Source organism: Hermetia illucens, chromosome 6 (assembly GCF_905115235.1).
Source record: "Hermetia illucens chromosome 6, iHerIll2.2.curated.20191125, whole genome shotgun sequence".
In the NCBI taxonomy this organism is placed as follows: domain Eukaryota; kingdom Metazoa; phylum Arthropoda; class Insecta; order Diptera; family Stratiomyidae; genus Hermetia; species Hermetia illucens.
The window spans coordinates 12,542,459-12,561,282 of record NC_051854.1 but is presented as its reverse complement, the minus strand read 5'-3'; the positions used below and the strand labels follow the sequence as shown (position 1 = coordinate 12,561,282).

The 18,824-nt window shown below is 42.1% G+C and overlaps 1 protein-coding gene across 3 annotated transcripts in view; it reads left to right on the top strand.

The window, feature by feature from the left end:
* Nucleotides 1–18,824, top strand: part of LOC119659942 — a 254,566-nt gene that overhangs the window by 51,562 nt on the left and 184,180 nt on the right. For all 3 annotated transcript variants that reach the window (XM_038068284.1, XM_038068283.1, XM_038068285.1), the window contains one exon: nt 1,289–1,856. The gene's annotated coding sequence lies outside the window, so the exon portion shown is untranslated. The remainder of the gene's footprint in view (nt 1–1,288; nt 1,857–18,824) is intronic.

Here is an 18,824-nt window from a genome sequence, read left to right as displayed (position 1 = left end):
CAAGTGGATGTGGACTTAGGACCTCCCATATCCCAAACAAATGCCTAACTAGTTGTTAACGACCTGCTATAGAAGTCCATTTTGGTAATCCTATCTGTGAAGCAGCAAATAGGTGCGGGTAAATCTGAATGTCAACTGTCTAACATTTCCCGAAGAAAGAATAGCTCTGCCCTTGCGGTTAATAATAGTCAACTCGAGATGCTGGCTGTCCCTCTTCTTCATCAGCATACCGGTTCATTACACATCTTTTCCAGAAAATTCAGAAAAAAATCTCAACCCAGAATTAGGTTCATTTGGCGAGAACACAGATATAAAGTATCTTTGCGCCCCCCCATTGGGTGCTGATTGTAATAAATGTGGGGATTGGCAAAAAAACCACATAAAAAATTTGCCTTTGTCAACCACGAAAATAGAGCTAAGATTCAGAAAAGCCAGCTGGGTCCGACCGCATTTTAGTGCTTAAAAATATTATCCACCTCCCCTATCGAAAGTATACGCACCTTTTCTTGGCAAATCTTCTGAGCTTTAAAAGGTCCGCCCTTAGTTCCCGCTTTTCTGGTTCCTATTCCCTTTCCAGGAGTATTATTAGTATCAGACCTACGATTAAAGCTATCTACAACTGTTGACTTTTCAATAAGGAGGTCATGCCGGTCTTCTGCTACCACCTTAGCTGGTAATTTATTTCTGCTTTTGAAATACAACTTATTCATTCCGCTATGTGAACCCAAGACTTACATAAATTTTCATAAGGTCAAAGCCAATGAATGACTCTATAAATACGAAGCGGTGCCTCTTACGGCTTAAAATACACCTGAATTGGATTTTTGCTCTTTGTATCTAAAAATTAAACGAGATACAGACAATGATAATGCATTTTTTATCAAACACGGCCAACATGCCTCTTATGTCTGAGAAATGAATTGTTAAGTTCAAATCTGTAAATAAATGACTTTTAAGCTTGGAACATATGTTCACCTTTTTCTTTAATGTAGTTTTGATAGTTTTGAGAGGATTATTTAAATTTATTAATTTTTTTATAACCAAAACTAACATCTGAACAATTTGACTTCAAAACGGATTCAACTTAAATCGAATTTTATCACGAAAATGGCAATAAAGATGCATTCCTTGGAGTGGTGCCATTAAAATTTTCTTTTCATATTTTTTTGTTGAAAACCAAACGCTGAATTAATGAATAAATAAATCATAATTAATTTATTCATATTTTGATTTAACGCATACCAAATTTATTTTATTTCTAAAAATTTCACTTTTTTTACATTTTCAGGTTTAAACTGGGCAGAGAGAGAGGGAGAGGAAAATTTCTTTGGTTCAGAGTCTGTGAAAAATGTAAGACTGCGCTCGTATTTGCAATTCATGGAAAATACAAAAATATTAAAAATAATTATCTAAAATTTCATTTCTGAATAAGGTAGTGCGTCCCAGTTTCAAAACGAGAGATAATAACGCCTAATAATTACTTTTTTCCCCTCACATCAACAAATTAGAAATAAACGTGTGAAGACTGCATTAAATTTTAATTATCTAATTTTTTAGTGATGGTGTAACTACCCAAAGGTGACTTTATGTGTAAAATAAAATTCGTCTGTGTGCTCCTACGCTAGTGTGACTAACGTTGATCGCGTGTGTAACTCCAATTTCGAACCGACCCATATTCTAAGGTTGCCGCGTTTATTAGTATCCATCCATCTTGAAAACACCCTTTTGTATCTTATACTAACGCATATATCATATCTTAAAAACTGTGGCATGGAATTTGATCGACAACAACCACGACCACAATACCATTAAATCGCGCTGTTCCAAAGAAGTTGAACCTTTACACATTTCTCAAGGTAAGACCTGGTGCTGGGTGTTATTGTTATTTCAGTTTCACTTTCAGATTTAAAGTTCTTTAAGATTGGTTTTCATGCAAATATGGCTTTTAGGAATGTATTAAGGTGCATGTGTAGGAATAGTTGGAATAAACTGGGCCGGGTGAGGTAGTACCGCGATTCAAAGTGATTTTACGCCCCCGGGGGTTTTGAAAACGCTGAGGCGAGATATGATCGGATAATGCCTCAAATGGAGCATAATATTTAAACAAAATAAAATTGTTACGTTTATTTAGATGATTGAAGCGATGGCGTTAGTTAGCGTATTTAACGAATAGTTGAAAAGTGCATTTACCATTGGCAATACCCCCGCAAAGAGGGACTAAAAAGTGCTCCTAACTGTCAGATTTGGTACATAACATTTGGTTTCAGTATTTCATTGAAACGCTTGAAAATTAAAGTTTTTCAGGTAAAGAGCAACATTTTCGGGGAATTTTACTTTACTACTTTATTCTCACCATGGGGTCAAAGGTCAAAGCTCTTGCTGTACAAGACTATAATCTTACCAGTCCTCACGTATTCCTTGGGAATCTGGGTTCTTAGCAAGAAAAATTGCGAAGTCTTGTTCCTCCGAACAATTTTGGCCTCACTATATGAGGATGGACGATTCCGCAACCTCTATAATGACGAAATCTATGAACGATACCACGACCTTCAGGTTGTGGACCAAATCTTAAAAGTCACCTAATTCGGATGGGTGAGGATGATCTAGCTCAGAAAGTCTATAAGGGCAATGTCGATGGTAGAAAAAAAGACGAGGCGGACCCTATCTGAGATGGAGCGACGTCAGGATGGCAAACAGCTTTTAGGGATATCCGAATTGATGGACCTCGGCGCAAAACCTAGACCGGATACCAGTTTTTGCGCCGTTGATGATGACTATTTTCTCATGGATGGGCTTTGTGTTTGTCTTTCTCTTGTACTCCTATCGCTTACATACCATTCATTATCGTAATAACAAAACCGAAGCACATAATGCATAAAAATTGAGTAAAAAAATAACGTGAACGGTGTAGATGCCCTATACCCCACAGTGGAGTAAAGAGGAGAGGAATTGTATTCAGATATAAAGGTTTTCTTAAGGATTGAGGTGGAAATCGTAAAAAGGCGCCTCTGCGCCAGTTTGCAGCAGTGTATGGGATTCAGATGCACTTCTCCGTTCATATCTCCACGCAACCACCGTGAAGATTAACTTTGTGTGGAGGGGCTCTCATTTGCATCAGCACGATTAAATCACACGTCCGTTGCGCTTTCCGAGCTCGATCCAACTCTTACAGCTTTTCATGTATCGCAATTGTTGATTGTTTACTTCCGACATCTGCATCTCCTCCACGAGTTTACGGGTTCCGATATGTAACTACGTTGACGGTATCATTTAACCTCTTTCTTTCATTCCGGGCCCTCCGATGTAGCGGCGCATTCAGGACAGTCTAGGGACTCGTTCAATCCAAGGCGATGTTCCCCGTCCTATAAAGAACTGTTTAGATGGTAATTCAATTCTCCGTCTCTTCGTTTGAACCCAACACGGAATTAGCGTATGGATCCATCGCCTTTTTCTGGAAATATCCCACCGTTGCTGCCATCTCCTATGCAGCTTCCTTCTAGTGGCTTTTCGCAAGTCCGTAGTCACACCTGCCGCATTCGCCTTCGATTACAGACAGCCTCGCTCGGTGCTCTTTTATATCCGCTGCACGCTCTAACCGCGACTGGCACGGTATTGACATCGATCACTACCCCTTGGTATCTAATGATCGGTTTAGAAATGACCTCGTGATTATCACCTGCAAAATAAATCAACATTGCTTTCTTTGGCACGCAAAGCCCAAGCATTCTGTCATAAATTATGCGGCACAGAAGTGGCTCTAATACGAACCTTGGAGAACACCTGCTATTATAAGAGATTCTTTCGGTTGATCATCCGTCTCATACCAAGAAGTCTTTCTGAGAGGTAACTCTCGATTATCCGAGCTAAGTAACCAGGGATACACATTTTAGCCAATGTGTTTTAAATTCAACCCCAGTTGGCTGAGTTAAAGGTAGTCCAGACATCCTGCGCTGCCACTGTTCAGCACTCAATTATCCTGTGATATAAATTAATTATCTTTTCCAACGCTGTTCCCTTCGGGTTGTGTCCTCCTTCTGAAGCCGCCAGGAATATCGACTCGTCGAAAGCGTCAGTGGATCAACCAGCTATCCGGCTGTTTCTACTTCCATTGTGCATTTGACAGTCGCCTCCGCTATATCTCTTGTCGAAAAAGACGGCCAGGTGGTTACTGTGGCTATAGAGTTCACTTATCCCCCAGACCATCCTTCTCGTCAACGAAGTCAACCACAAATAACCGAGGCGATACCAGATACACTAAGTAGGAATTTGACGGTTGATGTTTGATAGAGTTTCTTTGCTAGAGTTCTCTTGGCTTTATGCCTAAAGCTCTAAGGTAGAAAAGGCGGAGTCACTTGCCTCTGAGCTGAGCTAAGTTGTTATGCTTTCGTCCCATGGACCTCTTGAGCTCATCAGCTGGGGGCTCTAGGGCACTACACCTTGAACAATTCCTCCAACAGGGCAATTATTTCTTGATATTATTAACCATTACCAGGGATACAAAAAATAAGTAAAAATAATCTTCTTATCTCGCACTGCAGAATAAAATTTTGGAAGGCAACCTCCAAGAGTTTTTCTGAATTACCAAAGATCTTCAGTTGGTGTCTATCTAGTTTCACTAGACTTGTTGATTTTAGTAATTTCGTTCAGTGTGAACACCACTGGGCTGGGGGTGATCCCCAAATAAGGGTCGCGCCCCCCTCCAGGTGAACTATAGCTATACTAACTGGTTTTCTGGTTACAGGAACAGCTGATAATATACCCAACCAAAGTGTAAGTCTCGGGATAGTTGCCATTCCCTTTGAGATCAGGATCGACTTTTAACCGGCCAAATACCATGGCTCCCTTACGGCAATGTGCAGACTTCGTCTAAGGAAAATCATTATTTTAGCCCAGTACCGGGCACGACAATTCATACTCGGGCAGACCTTACAAGTTAGTGGGAAGAAGGAGCGGTAACCTAACAAAGGCGCGGCAATAGCTGGATCACCGCAATCTACATCCGCTCTGCGAGAAAGCGCCTAACCGAAAAGTCAAGCAACAGATCGAACGGAATCTTTCCGGGTTGAAGCAAAGGCAGAGGCCCGAAGAGGCAGAACATCGAGCGGGCCGAATAGCTAATCTCGCGCAAGATGTGAGTCTAGCTGCTACCGAAGGCTCGGAGGAACCGTACGTAACTCTAGATCATGACGCTCCCTTGGTACTAGATTTAGCAATCAGAGCTATTTTAAAACAAGGTATAAAAGAACATTAGAAATGTAATGGTCTGAGAGCAGAGGTGTTTACGTACGAAGTAAATCCCAGATGAGGTTGGGCACTATCCTCACTATCGATAATCGCGCGTAATTGAGACGACCGCTTTGGATATTGCGTCGCCAATACTAACGCAGGTGAAGTGTGGAGCACTTATCGTTATTATCTCCGTTACCCTGAAGAGTCGTTCCCTAATGGGTTGGTACTGCTGGTGAAACGACCTATGGGTCGTACGTGTGATCGGTTTTGAGATGATGGTGTGCTAGGTCCATACTGTTCAGTGTTTAATCAGAAGGGTCTGCAACGAAAAAATTACATGCTTAGTGGAGGAGGGAGGTAGGGTGGTTCTCTTGTTGAGCGTTTTGCGAGGTACGACGATTTTTAGGTCAATACACCGACTGCATTGTAGTTTGTATAGGTCGGGAGAACTTCATTCATAGCAGCGTTATCCAGGCAGTATCCATGACCTGCCTTACATTGCAGGTAGTGAAAAACCTTTACAGCTGTTGTAAATTCAGTGTCAGACTGGAGGATGGATGTAGCTCCTGCGGCGATCTCTGATACGTGTTGTCGTGAGGTGGAAATAGCATTCTATCGTCTAGATACCAAACGAGCCTCCTAGTCCTTGCGTCACCCCTGTAACTCTAGGGTAATATCGACGCACAGCAGGAGCATGACCTTCAGAGCATTTCGAAGGTTCACCCAGTATGTTCCTGTGGAGATGATGGTATTTTGAATACCAATCACTTTTAGTAAAAACGATCAGGGATTTTGGGGTCTCTTCCCTGCTTCGGCATCTACCGACGAATAAAATACTGCACCATGTTTGAAACCTTCTTTTTATGGAACCATCCAATTCCATCCAAGTCCATTACCTATCTAATTTAATCGAGAGATAGAAAATCAATCTTCGGATCAGCTCTTACTGCATCCTACTCTGTGAGTTCAACTGCCTCAACCTATCACCTTCAGAACAAACCTGCATTTGCATCCTATCCACTCCAACTGAACGACAATTGCAGACATTTTTTAGCCCACTTTTATCTGTTTAGCTTGCAAGATTCGTTACTTAAATGTAAACACAGGTACGAGCACAGAAAACAAGTAAAAGTATTATAACATTAACTTATGGTGGCTTTGTGAAACGCCCACTCTTAAAGATCACTTATGGCATTTCCTCCTAGACAAGTACCTGTTTAGCCAGTTCCTTGACAATAAAGTGCAGATTGAATAATAGAGAAATATCTACGTACTTCAGTAACGGTTTTTAATAAGTCTTAACTGAAATCTGGTTATTCAACAGTTGATTCAAGTGTTTGTTGTCTTTTTTTTAGTCGAATGGCGGCTTGAAAGCGAAGGAGACCTTGTTGTCCACTAAGTATGGATTGACTTTGCACAGTCGAGTTGAAAGGAGAAGAAAAAATGCTTGCCATTTTCTTACTCGTAATTGGATGCTTTTTAGCATAAATATTCTATTGATTGCTTTTTATGCATTCAAGAATAGATAATTTTGCCTGTGTACTGGGGCAAATTATCCTAAATTGCATCAGCTTAATTGCATAGAAGATATTAGCAAAGACTACTATGCCCCTGGAAATTTTACGGTTTATAGAATTTTCTTGGAAATTCCCATATGTCGATAAATATTTATGGATTTGTAACATAGGGTTGAGTGTGAGAAGGGAAAACCGGAAAATTATTTTTGCTGAATCTTACCAATTGGATACAAAATGTTAGAAGGTAAATGTTGAATTTTCAACCCCATTCCCTAAGGGGGTGAAGAGTTTGTAGAGGGGACGAGGGAGGTTAGAAGAGTTTCAAATCCCAGCCTAAATTCCTTCCCAACTACGCTGCCACTAACTGGCAACGCCTCAACTACAACCTAGCCGACAAACTCTCGACCATCCGCCTCCCGTCCAATCCGTCTCCTACCGAAATCGATTCAGCCGTGGTAAAGCTCACGGAATCCACACAAAAGGCTTGTAACGAAACCATCCCTCTCAGACCACTAAACTACCAGGGCCTAATCACCCTGCCACCACACATCCTAGACCTCATCAAACAAAAATCAACCCTACGACGCCAACTCCACAGGCACAGGTACGCTCCTCAATTTAACTTCCTCAAGTCACAAATCCACTCCCTCACACAACGCATCCAATCCCAGATCCAGACGCTATACGCTGATCACTACGCGGTAAAGCATGCGAACATCTCGCTTAATCAGCAAACATGCAATAAACTCCGGGGTACCTGCCCCCGACTAGCCAAACCCCGCTCAGCCAGCGTCCTCCCACACAACACCTCACCCAAAGCCCACGCCGACCTGATTGCTAACAGCTTTCTAGCCGCCCACCACACCACCCAACATTTGTCCGACCCACCCACAGAAACAGTGGTGCGCCAACACATACACAACATCACTACCACGCCAGCCATCCACACCGAATTCCCGATCCCACCATCCGAACCCACAACACCCTACTGCTTACCAATACAAGCCGTCACACCCCAAACAATTGAATCCATTATCCTCTCCCGAAATAATAAAAAATCTACCGGACCCGACCACATCCCCATCATCATCCTCAAAAAATGCGCCAAAACCCTAAGCCCCTTTCTCGCCCAACTCTTCAATCAATGCCTCCTCTCTGCACACTTTCCCACCCCATGGAAACGAGCCCACATCGTCCCAATCCTAAAAAAGGACCAGCCTTCAGCTTCCCCGGGCAGCTACCGCCCCATCTCCCTCCTTAACGTGACATCGAAAATTTTTGAACACGTCATCCACGATATCATGCTCCAACACATCACCGACCACGCCATTATCCCCCCCTTCCAGTTTGCCAACAGGCGCGGCCACGGCACCTCACATGCCCTCCTAGTCCTCAAAACCGACATCCTATCCCAACTAAACAACAACATCCCCACCACAGCTTGCCTCCTCGATATCCAGAAAGCCTTCGACGCGGTCTGGCACGACGGCCTCACATACAAACTCTCCCACACTTTCAAATTCCACCCACAATTATGCAAACTCATCCTTAACTACCTGTCTGATCGCCAATCCTTAGTCCGTATCCACGATACCCTGTCCGACCCTTACAGTCCTCCCGCAGGCATCCCCCAAGGCTCAGTTTTGTCAGCAACCCTCTTCTCCCTATACACCGCCGATATCCCACTCCAGCACCCTACCAACTCCCCCCAAGCAGTCAAAACCATCCAATACGCTGACGACTTGATCCTCTACACCTCTTCCCGGAGAATAAAATCCGCCCAAAACCGCATCAATACTTCAATCCAAACCCTCAACAAATTCCTCCTATCCTGGAAACTCCTACTCAACCCCTGCAAATGCGAAGCCATCGTCTTCCGCGGTAGAGCCACCTTTACCCGCAAGATGCTGGCCGACACCCGCAACCTCACTATCAAGATCGGACCTTCTACCATTCCCTCCGTCAAATCCACTAAATACCTGGGAATAACCCTCAATACCCGCCTATCACCCATACCCCAGGTAAATTCCATCATTTCGAAGACCCTAACAGGACTAAAAACCCTATGGCCCATCCTTAAGAAAGACTCCGCCATCCTCCCTAAAGTGAAACTCTACTGCTATAAGCAGCTAATCCGTCCCTTAATTACATATGGATTCGTCGTATGGTGTGACGTCTCCTCAGCTCAAATGGAGCGCCTTCGGGTACGCGAAAGGAGGTTCTTCCGCCTCTCCCTTTCCCAGTCCAATATCCACTCCAACCAAGCTGTCTATGACGAGGTAAAGTGCTCCCGCATAGACCAGATCCTCCTTACCTCACTAACCAAATTCCTCATCAAATGTCAAGCCCATGAAAACAACCTCATCCAGTTTTACTCCCACATACGCAACCATAACACTAACCCCACATACCGCCACCATCCCCTCCCTTCAGACCTCCTAACCCTTTCCTCCCAAAACAGCAGTTATCGCGACGGGAAGATGATCATATTCAACCGCCCATACGATCGACATCGCCCTGGCCTCGTCTACTCCACCGCCCAATAACACCACCTTCCCCTATATGTATCCTTCCTCCATCCATTCATGCGACACAATTATCCAACGAACAAACAACAACATAAGAGGGGTTTTTCCTGACTTTCCCCTCTATAGCATTAGCCATAGGATAAATTAATACCACCGTAAATTAAGTCTAGTATTAAGCAAAATGTTAATTTCTAGGTAAAGTTAAGCTGTTAGAGATAAGTCTAGTATTAATTTTAGTCATAAACTACCTGTAACAAAATCAAACAAAATATATTGAATGTGTTAAAAAAAAAAAAAAAAAAAAAGGTTAGAAGAGAAGGGAAAACTTTCGGCGGTCACCTCCCTCAAAGTAGGGTTTTGTGGTATCATCATCATGAAGTTGGAATTTTTATTCTTATTACGTAAGGGGGACAGGATGGGAGGATATTTAGAGGAAAATGGAAGTCTCTCATCCTGTCAAAGAATTGTGGCGATCGCTATCTGCAAGAGGGTGGCCCACTTTGTAATCCTTCAGCATATCGCGGCTATGATTAAATCAATAAGCTTATTAATAATACGAAAATAGCCCTTTTTGCGGTGCCGCAACTCTTTAAGGAGTAATATCGCAATGAGTTTTTAGCGGGGGTAGAAAAGAAAGACTTTTTTTTCTTCTTCTATTGCCGGGAGTACAATGATGATATCAAAATACTCCCTCATTGGAAACACCATTATTTCTTAAGGGGGTTGTGACCACTGCCATTTTTCAATGGGGTTTGAAATGGAGGATCTCACCGCTTCTCTTTTACTTATGCGAGGACAACAGACAGATATACTGGAAGGGCATATATTTGAGTCGGGTGCTTCTTGCGATTCCATTGTTTCTAACGATGTTACCCTTTTTGTCCATGCTTCTCTTCTATTGTCTAACCTGGAATATAAAACGACTTTATCATTTTTTCCTAGGTCTACTTTCCGTAACGCTTTCGAGAAAAAATCACTAAGCACTTTCTAGGGACTTTCTATTAGTGGCCTACCAGCAAGACCTTGTTGATTTCTAGGCAGTTTACAAGGCATTATTACGCGAATTTGTTGGTTTTGTGGAGATCGTTCATAAGAGATATATCATATATTATTAGGCCAAATGATGCCAGACGCATCGTGAACATCTGAGAATCTGGGTTTCTTAGACCAGCTTACAATTTGTTTATGTTTTTCCTTCAATTCGCTTGAGTTACCCGGATTTGGAAGAAGTTTTAATCATTTCATGCTGGCCAGCCGTTTTTGTTGTTTTCTTTCGCTTTTAAGCTTTAAAGCGCATGAACACGCCTACGTGCCATTGGTGTCTGGCAGTGTACTTCACCTTCATGAGAAGCTTACAGTTTTCCTCAACTGCTCTGCACTATTTAGTTCTAGGACCATCCACTGTTTGGCGATCCTGACATAGTGGAGCCTTAATGGACAAGCAGCGCTACTCAGATATAATAATTTTATTATTTTGCCCACTGACGCAAACATAAGGAATTCCAAGGCCTGTTAGGTCCAGAGCCTTGGTTAGACTGCCATTTATAACTAGACCAGGTTTTCTTACCCTCCATCAGTTGATGAATTATTCTGCTAAGGTTTAAGACTTGATGAGAGAGTAAGCAAAAACCAACGTAGTTTAGGTAACAAAGGATAAATTATATAGTCCGTTGAATTTCGCCACATCGGCTGACGAAGCAGCATGAAATAGACGGTAGACTCCATGGACATTTGAGATTTTATCTCCGTCATACACCATCATATGTCGTTGTAATAATCATCATCAACGGCGCAACAACCGGTATCCGGTCTAGGCCTGCCTTAATAAGGAACTCCAGACATCCCGGTTTTGCGCCGAGGTCCACCAATTCGATATCCCTAAAAGCTGTCTGGCGTCCTGGCCCACGCCATCGCTCCATCTTAGGCAGGGTCTGCCTCGTCTTCTTTTCCTACCATAGATATTGCCCTTATAGACTTTCCAGGTGGGATCATCTTCATCCATACGAATTAAGTGACCCGCCCACCGTAACCTATTGAGCCGGATTTTATCCACAACCGGACGGTCATGGTATCGCTCATAGATTTCGTCATTGTGTAGGCTACGGAATGTAATAATAGCTATCTGAAATGTCCCTGTCCAGATACACTCCTTTTTGACGTTGTTGATTGATTCTTTAGTAACTTTGTATCGTAAATGGTGGGGTTCAGTTTCTTTCAGTTTTCTTTTTAGCGTTCCGCAGCATCGAATCGACTGAGAATGCTTCCTAACTAAGAGAAAAAATAGAAAAATATTAATTATTAATATTCTCATCCCACTATCCTTCACGATTTTCTTTAAACATTCAAGTAATTCGATACTAGAGCTACTTGGTTGAGCAGAGTCAAACACTCTTTTCAAGTTGTCACACTTACCCCTTTGCAGCGAATCAAAGGCAAACTTCTGGGTTGAACTTCTCATTCTAGTCAACTGTTTTCTTTTGGGGTTGCCTCGCTGCTGTAGACTTCCACCCTTTGAGCAATATCTTAGTGTGGCCAATGAGGAAACTGAAGAACATTTAATTGAAGATGAAGTTGATGAAAAAAGAACAAACTTCACTTTATTAAACATAGCAATTCATATCCGGTCGGTCAATACCATGTCTCAAATTTTTACAATTGTTTCAGCTAATACCGACAGATATGCTGCAATAAACCTTCGAAGCGAGTATGGCCAAAAATACCATCCGGGTTGACTGAAGCTATCCAAAAATCTAAACAAAATGGTGACATTGTCCGTCGGCATACCTTTGCCCGCCTTTGTACTGTAGCCCGTCTCAGGAATGTGGGTGAGTCCTTTTTGGTCAGTGCAGTCTGTCCTTCTCACCGTATTATCAAAGTTCTGCGTGTCCTGTAGCTAGTGTGTAGAGCCCCACCAGAATTTGAAATACAAATACTGGAATTCACCTAAATCAAAACCAACACGGCGATCGTGAACCTGAAAAAGCAAAAATAAAAAAAACCGGTTCACAACCCGCGTGGAGCTAAAAGATCTGTGGTCCTAATGCCTCAGATCTTATCGAGGCGCGACCTTTGAGGTCGCACCCTTCTTAGGCATCTTCCGGCATTTTAATTGAACATGCTCTTATAGTGTTATGTGAATACCATGGAGAGCTAGGAGGAAAGGGATTCTCAGGGTAACAACCTATTCAGTGAAATTCACACACACGTTCAACAAGAGCTGAAAATGGTTCAAAATTTAAAGTTTATGGGAAAACAATAATTACTAAACCTGCAGTATGGTCTATAGAAGTCGTTCCCGTCCGCCGAAAAAGACAGGATGTCAACGGTAACGGAAAGTAACAGTATCGCCGACAAAATGCAGCCTTCGGGACTCCATTTAGGACTTTAAATGCTTCCAAGATTTGACCCCTTGCAGCACGGACATTTTGGGCTTCTTATGTCGCCTTGCTAATAGCTTTTAGATTCTCTGTCATGCTCTTCATCCATAAAGCATTCCAGTTAACGCTGTCGAAGACATCCCGGTTGACGCCGTCGAAAGGTAGGGATCTGAAATCCACACCCTGCTTCACAATGATCTGAAGGCTGTTAATGATCTCTATTGATCAAGATTTTGAGGTGTTCGTGGATGCTTGATTTTAGCTAATATTTTCACGCAGTAACAATTCTGCAAAGGCTATAGGAACTGTATGGGAAAGTTCCGTATGCAGATTATCAAGGCCAACGAGTATAGTCTATCGCGTTAAGCTTACTTCGCTTGCAGTCATCAACAGAGCTTCCGATGGCTGGTCTTGTAAGGTTGCTAAATGACAGCCGGATCGCAGAGGCGACCCGTACGGGGGATGACGCATTATTCTACTGTGAGTAGAACTACACGTAAGTGAAGGTAATCGACGATTAGAACCTTTTTCGTCACGCAAATTTAGAAAATAATTATTAGATCTACTACTAATCGGGTTATGGTCTATCTGATTAGACGTTTCGTTAGGTCTTCCGTTCAAGTAGCGTGCCGCTGATAACGCCGATGACGAGGTAGTGATAATCACAGAAGTTTACAAACCTTTAACCATTATTATTACGTGCACCAACACCATAACTCTCCATCACATATCCAAGCAAGGTATTGTTAGAACCTTGTCATTTAGGTCGTCCGATACCATCTAATTGTCACTTAGGAAGCCTCTTCCCCACCTCAGAAATCTACAATTATGATGCTCTTTATCATGGAACGGAATCTAGCAATCTAAGATCCTGTCGGAAACGGACTCCTTGGGCTAGAGAGCATGCCTTGTGGATTTGTGTTTCCTACGGCTTGGCTTTTCAGAGAGCCAAACCACGTTGCCACAAAAGGACAAGGTGGGAATAAGTACTTTCCAGAGTTTTACCATCCCATTTAATTACGGCATAAAATGCCTAGCTTATATTGCCGTAATTCTTGCTCAAGCTGAGAAAAGCGAACAATCCAGGGGCCCGTGTTATTATCGTCGAGGAGTGTGCGTACATTCCAGAAATCAATGATAACCCATTTCGGTAGTCAAAGGCCGTAACCACGTGGTCAGTATCTATCCAAGGAATTGTTGATGTTTCGCTAGCAATCGAGTTTCGAAATTTGCTTGTCGCTGGCCCATACATTTCTATCTCATCGATATTTACGATGTCCAGGTAATGCTTTTAGTGTACCTTTATAGGAGGTATTCTTGCTCTACAGTTGGAAAGAGAGGCAAATAGAGTTGAGCTGATGATAAACACCAATAAAACCAAGGTTTTCAATCTGCCCGATCATTGTGCTCTCCCTTTTCTCCGCCTTCTGTCGTCGCGTCCAGAACTGGTGTTGGCTCGTCTTGATTGGTTATGTCATTTTGCTCTGTCAAAGGCCTGGATGCAGTCACGAGGCCTTCAAATCACCATCCAGCATATCAGCCACCGTTGTTTCGGCTGGCCTTTTTGATCGAATGCGCTGTTAGCGCGAATTATAGGACAATACCATCGAAGACGCCTCTCATGCAATTTTTTCACGTTCGGTGCAACCCCGTATTGATCGTGGATATCTTCCTCCTAAGCAACATTTTCGTCGGCCAACACTTAGAACTACTATAGAGGGCGACGAAGTTGCGAGAAATTTTGTATTTGAAACATTCGTTGATACGTCGATCACAAAGAACTCCAGCTGTGGAGTGTCACTTCATTTAGGTCGTTTGAAGAAATTTCATAACGCAGTTCTCCATTGGCTGATAGCTTTGATCAGATATATTTAAATTGCTCAGTTCTGGGTAGGTCACTATCACTAACAGTGAGAGTGCCTACTTCATAAGGATCGGTGATCAAAAATTCAGTTTTATTCAAATTCAATCTGAGTTTGTATTGCATGGACGCGATCACTCCATTTTTGAACAATTTACTCGAGATCAGTTTTGGAGCGCTAGGAAAACATCATCTACATAAAACAGTGTACAGGGCGCGGAACGTTGAGTGTCCCTTGTGAGAGTGTCCACAATATGAGCAAAGAGGACTGTTGAGAGAGCGCTTCTTTGACAAACGCCGACAGAGACACGAAACGGCTTTGATATACCCGTCATAGTTCGAACTCTACTTTTCGAATCATGGCAGAGCAATTGAACCCAGCGCACAAGCTTTCCAGGCACTAATTGTTGTCGTAAAGCATACCAGATGAGTTCTAGTGACACACAGTCAAACGTCTTGCCTAGGTCCAGAAATGCAATGGAAAGATGACGAAGCTCTGACAATGTTTCTCTGCGTTTAAAAGTCCTTATGGTATGGATCAGACGGTAATTTGAACATTCTGCTGGACTACCTTTCTTTTCTCATATAGGTACGATCATGTTTTCTTGCTAGTCAGATGGTGTTCTACCGTCCTCAAAGACCGGACTGAAGAACTCACTTTCGTGAACACTTGTCTGCCTCGTATCATCGTAATACGTTGGCCGGATACTACCTTAAACGAAGAACTTGGTTGGCAAATTTTGTTGTCACCCGTACGCGATGTGATCGATAGGCGATAGTGGCAGTAGATAGGTCACACATTAAGGAGGGCCGACAATCCCTTTGCTGGCTATGCCATTCAATAGAATGCACTCTTGCAAGATGGTCGAGGAGTGTATAGTCCCAAGGGCGTCTCTGGAAGTCCTGAGAGGAGTTGACAATTTCAAGTAACCGCGAACGATGCCGCGCAGATGTAGTTGGCATGCTATACCCCTTCCAAGGGTAAATGGCATATGTGTATATATAATAAATATCGCCAGTTGCGGAAGAGAACCTCCAGCCTAAAAAAGTCATTTTTGTCACTTTTACTGCCTAGGTCCAAGCAACTGACATGCAATAACTTGATGTCAAGGTGGCTTGTTCCTACAGAAACGCTGTCGTAGCATCGCATAAATGTAGAGTGGAGATGGAATGGAGACCTTTTGTGGAGGAAAATCGTAAAGATATTTATTTATTAGAGTGGGGTCTAAGGAAGTGTTTAATGGAAACTGAGACTCAAGAGCTACGAAATAATTAGTAGACACTACTAGATAACGTGTAGAACACATACTATACCTTGAAAAGGTAGGAAAAACGATAATGGAAATGATGATGATGAATTAAATCTGGTTGTATCAAAGGAAGTCTACCTATCTACATGATTTGAAAATGTTTATTTTACGATGCTCATTAGATTGAAAGTAAATTAAGACTCACATGGTTATTTACCGGAGCAATAAAACTGTCCGTTGCTTCCTTCATTATCTAAGTAAATAAATGTCCCTATGTGTAATTACTTTCCTGTTATTTAATACCACCCACAGCTTGAAATAATTGCTGCTTGCCAGATATTTAAATTATAGCCCTTAACACTGGAATACACTCTCACCATTTCTAACAATATTTCATTAAAATAGCTCCCAGGCGCCTATAGCGATAGAAGACATTAAAAGTGCAAATTAACAAAAAGAAATAGATTCTTTTCTATCTGTACCGCTAGAAACTTATTAAGGCTCGTAATTGATATTCCCGGCTACCGTAGTATCTAATAATGCAAAAGAATGATAGTGCCAATTACACAAAGGTGCAAGATCGTAATTTGCAAGTTAGTTACTCATTGTTTGCTACACATGATCGGAAAAAAGAAGGAAATCCAATGGGAAACTTGTGCGGATGCTGGAAATTCTAAACGAAACGGAATTGCAAATTGTTAGTTCTGCTGGCAAGACAATGTGAGTCCCAGCTGATGGTGTAAGACCACACGTTTCAGGTTACTATCTGGTCCTATTATCAAGGAATGGGTACTGTGTAATTGCTTTTATGCAGATTCGGAATAACAGTAACTAACTGAGTTGAGAGCTCAGTCTCGGGCTGGACTTTTTATGTATGTGGCTAGTGCGGAGTTTTTCAAGCAATCCATGTGGGGGGTTACCAGAAAGTAGGCGGAATTTATGGAAGTTAGTCATTTTTATAGCACAATCTTTGGAGCATTTTCTCGTTCAATATTATGCCAAGGTAGAATTGGTGCACGCTTTCTGAGCTAGTTCAAGTTAATGGTTTTCTCGAGAAGATTTAATCTTTAATTTGACACCTATGGAGTGTCGTGCTGAATTATATTTGGAACGTATAGTTAATTTTAAGATCTATGACTAATGAAACCCTAAGTCAGCGGGAGTCTTCGATGGTATGCAAAGAAATTACTTTTTTCTTGGCCTCTCCATGGCTTCTCCCTTCGCATGCACAGCAAACAACATAGAATGCAACATCCAGACTCCTGGTGCATAACATCCTACAGCATGCTAGCCACAACATACAGAAGTCTAGCCATTCACCATGAGCATACCCAATCCCGTGCAGAGTGCACTGTTCGCTCTGTTTGTGACCTTAGAGGTGAACGTTGTAAAAAAGATACACTGACTCATGCTTAAGATCTTTTGGATTGCGGCTTAGCAGCAAAGCCAACTCAAGCCTGCTTAAATCACAAGTTCGTGTCTTAGCCATTTTTTCGTTACTAAACAATTGGCATGAACGTATCTTGGCCTGTAGCTATGTTTTTGGTTCTTCGACTTGTGTTTTATAAATGGTAACCGTCGCCGTCGTCATTTTCATCGTTTTTTCCATATTTTATATGATACCTGGACTCAATGTAACGACGCAAGCTTTACGGTGTTGTGTCTTACATCTACTAATGTATGTTGGGGGCTTTGTGTACGCTCGCAACGTATGCAGGGTGCAAGTGAAATAATCGACAAGATTTATGCTAAACAACGAAATAAATTATAAAATGTCCCAGGTTGGACTACAAACTAATTCGGAGGCGAACTTTCGATTGACTTACCAGCTCCAACCTTGGCTGCAAAGTGCGGATGAACAGACCATTTTACCTTACAATTTATCGACATTACAATCGAATTACGGCACATGCTTGGCTACAAGGAAGGTGACTAGCCAAAAAGGTGACTACCAAGAATACGCAGAGCATCAAAGTGAATGAACTCGGGACTATTATTGTAAGGTCAAGAGCACTACATCTATCTGAGGTTAAATTCCAATATGTGTATCGACCGGAATCATCCTAACCGTTTGATATCTTAATTATAGCGCGCTCCAAGATGGATGGTCCAGCGCAGAGATGTGTCTTTGAAAGCAACTCTTCAAAGTGATTTCATCGATTTTCGGTTAATTGGATTCTCATCTGCGGAATGGTTTCTTTTGATGGTAAATCAGTTATGCGTAAATCACATGATGCGATCACTAAGTTGTAATTTGTTAAGAAATAACGCTAGATCGCTTAGACAACGACTAATTTTCGGTAACAGATGCTACATTTTCTGTAGGTTAATGGAGAGCATCTGTCTGGTTTGTTCCATTGAAGAGGTCATCTAATACAAATGGAGATTTGATTTGAAAGTATTATTGACACGATCACTTGTTGAAAGAGTTCAACAGATTCAAGCAAATAAAAAGCTATTAGCAGTGTTTGTTTGTCGGTAGTTCTTTGAAATTATATTGCCTTGATTTTAAACCCATTTTGATCTGACCACACGACCATTCAAGGTCTATATTAGAGGCTTATTCTCAAAGCAAGTGTCAATTGGATTAAAATGCAACGAACCCTCGGGAGTTGACCAGTACTGAAGATAGTTGAAGGTCTTCCAAACCTAGCAAAAGTAGCCCACTCCCCAGATTAAAAAATTAATTAGAGTCGAGGTTAGGATACGTCATCCAATGCTATGTATAAATGTATGTGCACGGAAAGAACGAATTTGAATGGTTTGCCCAGTAGGACTCACCGTGACATATCTACCATCAATAATCTGTAAACTGCATATAGTCCTTCGATATAAGGTACCATCTTAATTTCCATTCAACACCACGCCCGCCAAACTCAATCGCCTCCTTCTACCAAGTCGACCCTCGCTCCTCTCAACAAATCAACCCTTTCACCCAAACCCTCTCAAATCTTTTCTACTCCCAAACCCCAGTCCTACCCTCCATCCTATGCATCCATCGCGAGAAAAGAAACTTGTCACCAGATACTCTTTGACTTAAACGCAGAAATCCACTTCTTAAC